Genomic DNA, 3,833 nt, shown 5'->3' on the forward strand with positions numbered 1-3,833 from the left:
TAAGAGTTGTTTAACTAGAGAAAAAAAATCCCCCTTAATCAAAATTTCCATAGAAGGGATCCTGTAATCCATAGTTTAAAAGTCCATATTTAATCAGTCCAGCACTAAATTATAGCTGGCTCTTGGAAAATCTCTTAAGTAAATCAAATGTTTCCCAAAATATTGTGTAGAGTCGATTTCACCAACAAATATTTGTTGAGAACATCTAGTATGAACTAGAGCTAGGTGTAGAAGCTGGAAGATGTAGGAAAGAAAATTAAAGTCCTTGAAATTCTTGTGGTTGTTTCCATACACAGGGAAAAGGTGAGACATGGATTTATGTTTGCTTGTTCATTTCATATTCAAAATATCCAGAAGACAGAGTGGTACTATTTTGAAAGAGTGGAGTTTTAAATGAACCATCAAAATCTGTCCTCTGAATGGGATCAAAAACTGCAGAGGGAGGGAAATACACTGGACTATGGTGATGGCACATGTGTGATTTGGTGATAGGAAGTGCAAGGGGATTGCAACTGAGATAGAAAAATGCACAAAATGATGTAAAAATAAACTATTATATATTAAAAAATACAAATTAAAAAAAAATCTAGTCTGTCATCTACAGGCTGTTTCCCTGGGCAAATCATGTTACTGTTCTGAGAACTAGTTTCCTCAGCAAAAACTGAGACAATATCTTCTTTGTGTATCACAGTTATAACAATTGCATGAGATAATAATTTTTAAAAATGATTTATTTATGCACACAGAACTGAGGTATAGGTCAGAGGTGCAGGGACAGTGAGAGGATTCACCAGAGATAGAGTGGGGAGCAGGACAGGCAGACTGACAAAGTACACTGCCTAGGGGAGCTGCCAGAGGGACTGGATGAGTCTGCTATGCCATGTGGATCACCTCCCTGGGAGGGAATCAAATGGGTGCTGAAGCTCTGTTGCTTGTTGTGCTGTGCTTTAACCCATTGTGCCACCAGGGGGCCCTAACTTAACAATGTTTTGAGAATTATACAAATGTTAGTCACTGTGTTCACAGATCCTACAGTTCCTATACATTTTACAGAACGTTTTGGTTTTAAGTTCCCAACAATCTTGTTCATAGAAAAATTGAGTTTCAAAGTTAACAATGACTTTTTATGATTAACCTTTTATGATTAAATGTTATTTTACCTTGAATTTATAGATACCTATCACTGGCATAATTTCATTTAGTAAAACCTATAGTGTTCTACTGACTTTTCTTGTTGGGCTTGTTTTCCTAGTCTCCTTGTAAAATCATGAACCTGTTTTTTGCTTGACATATGTTCTCTAAGGCACCAGGCACACAGTGGGGCAGTTGTACTCCATAAGTACTTGTTAAAGGAGTGATCGAATGGATAAAGGTATTTCTAGATAACTGAGAGTGTGTGCCTTGTTTGTTATCATCAACCATCAGAGTAGGGAGGCAGGAAATGAGGGAAGTGTATTTAACATCTACCAATCTTTTCTTCCTTCTCATTTTTTGTGAAATCACAGAGAGGTGGCTGACAGGATGTGGGTGGTAATAGATGGATCTGACAGGGAGTAGAGTTTCAAGGCTTCATTTATCTGTTCTACCAAAGGATTAATCTGAGCAATGTAAATGGGGAGTGTATTGGAATGTGTGAATTTTACATAATGTGTTAGAAGTGGAACATATGACAGATAAAACTCTTGGGATTGTAAGAATTAAGTACAGTAAAGTTGGTTAATGCTTAGACCAAAATATTAACACAACTCTTCACTATATAAAATCTTTTCTCTAAACTCTCAATGTCATACATTGTGATTGATTAATCTCATAATTTATTTGAGAAAGAATAAGCAGAGAGATACCTATACATTTTTTGATGAATGGGCAAACTAAGGCATAACCAGAGGACAATAACTGAAGCCTTGGGGTTTATCAAACATACTTATAAAAAATTGAATCCATTTAATATAAAATAAAATATTTGGAGGTTTACTTTCTAAACGTAGCTCCTTACATTAAAAAAAAAAAAAAAAAAGCTATAGTGTCCCTCCCTGGTGGCGCAGTAGGTTAAAGCACTGCACTGAGAAGCTAAAGCCATTTCCGCATGAGTTAGATTCCCGCCTGCCCCGGAGGTGACCACATGGTGTGGCAGACCTCTCCTGACCCGCCCACTGCTCCTCTCAGTAGTGTACTTTGTCAACTGCCTGTTCTGCTCCCCACTCTGTCCCTGGTGAAGCCACCCCTGAGCCTCTGGCCTGTACCCCAGTTCTGTATGTACAAATAAATAAATCTTTTTTTAAAAAAAGCTATAGTAATGAATTGAGTGCAATAGTATTCATTATTTCATTCATTACTTTACATGAGGTAATGATCATGAATTTTTTTTTTAAGATTTATTTATTTATTTGTACAGAACTGGGCTACAGTCCAGAGATGTGGAGGGTGAGAGGATTCACCAGAGACAGAGTGGGGAGCAGAACAGGCAGATGGACGAAGTACACTGCTGAGGGGAGCAGTGGGCGGGTCAGGAGAGGTCTGCCACGCCATGTGGATCTCCTCCGGGGCAGGCGGGAATCGAACTCATGCGGAAGTGGCTTAAGCTTCTTTGTGCTGTGCTTTAACCTGCTGTGCCACCAGGGAGGGCCCGAATTTTATAATAATGAACAAAATGTTGGTAATTTTGAGTATGATCATGACATTGAGTTTGCCAGGAAAGATAATGGTCATTGTTACATTGATCGTTTAAAGGCTTGTCTTTTTGGGAATTTGTTCTGGGTGTTTTATATATTTATTTATTAAAAAAATAAGTATTTATTTTGAATATTTATTTATGCATACAGGAACTGTGGTATAGGCCAGAGGTATGAGGGTTGGAGGTGAGAAGATTCACCAGTGACAGAGTGGGGAACAGACAGGCAGATGTACTGAAATACACTGCTGAGGGCAGCAGCATATGAGACAGGAGAGGTCTGCTGGGCCATGTGGGTCAGCTCCCTGGCCAGGGGTTGAGTGGCTGGATAGCTTGTACCAATAGGGAGGCCCTGTTCTGGCTGTTTTAATGACTATGATCTACTTTCTCTGATGAATACCCAAAACTGAATTGGGCAAGACCACCACAAGGACAGAGAATTAAAAAATCTTATCTTAGCCTATGTCTTTATTTTTGATTAGAAAATTTTCCTATTTTAAGCAAGTCCCTTCCACATTTTCAAACTCTCAAGATGACAGATCAAGCTCTGTCTTCTAGCCTGTCCGAATCACCCAGAACAAATTCTGTGGACCACCACATGGAGAAAACAGAACATCCATGAAGGCTGAGTCAAATTAGAGTCACATGTCATGATTAGAAGGAACAAAGATTCTGTTAACATTAATGTACCATTTAAAAGCCAAGGAAGTCACTTTCTGTTTTAGGCCTTCTCAAAGTGATGACCTAATTTCTGACCTATCTACTCCCCATTTCAAACTCTCAGGAAAGAGCCACCACTTCCCTGTAGGGTTAGTGCAGAGTTCTTTCATGGTCTCAGCAAATCTCAGCATACTTCAGGCTTGTGCTGTGTCGTATTCTGTCTTATAAATAAGAGAAGTAGGTACTCAAATTCCAATTTTTCCTCTGTTCAGTATCTAACTCTTTTCCTCAGAGACAATGCGATTAATTGCTAGAAAGGCTATTTTTTTTTTTACATCATTTTGCAAAATTTTTTTTCCATCTCGATTGTAATCCCCACGGATTTCCCATCACCAAATCACCCCTGTGCCACCACCATAGTCCCATGCATTTCCCTCCCTTCCCCCCCCATTTTTGATCCCATTCCCCACTCCACCCCCACAAAATGTCTCTGGTATATGGT

This window comes from Condylura cristata, unplaced genomic scaffold (assembly GCF_000260355.1).
Source record: "Condylura cristata isolate star-nosed mole 26May11 unplaced genomic scaffold, ConCri1.0 scaffold00005, whole genome shotgun sequence".
Taxonomy (NCBI): domain Eukaryota; kingdom Metazoa; phylum Chordata; class Mammalia; order Eulipotyphla; family Talpidae; genus Condylura; species Condylura cristata.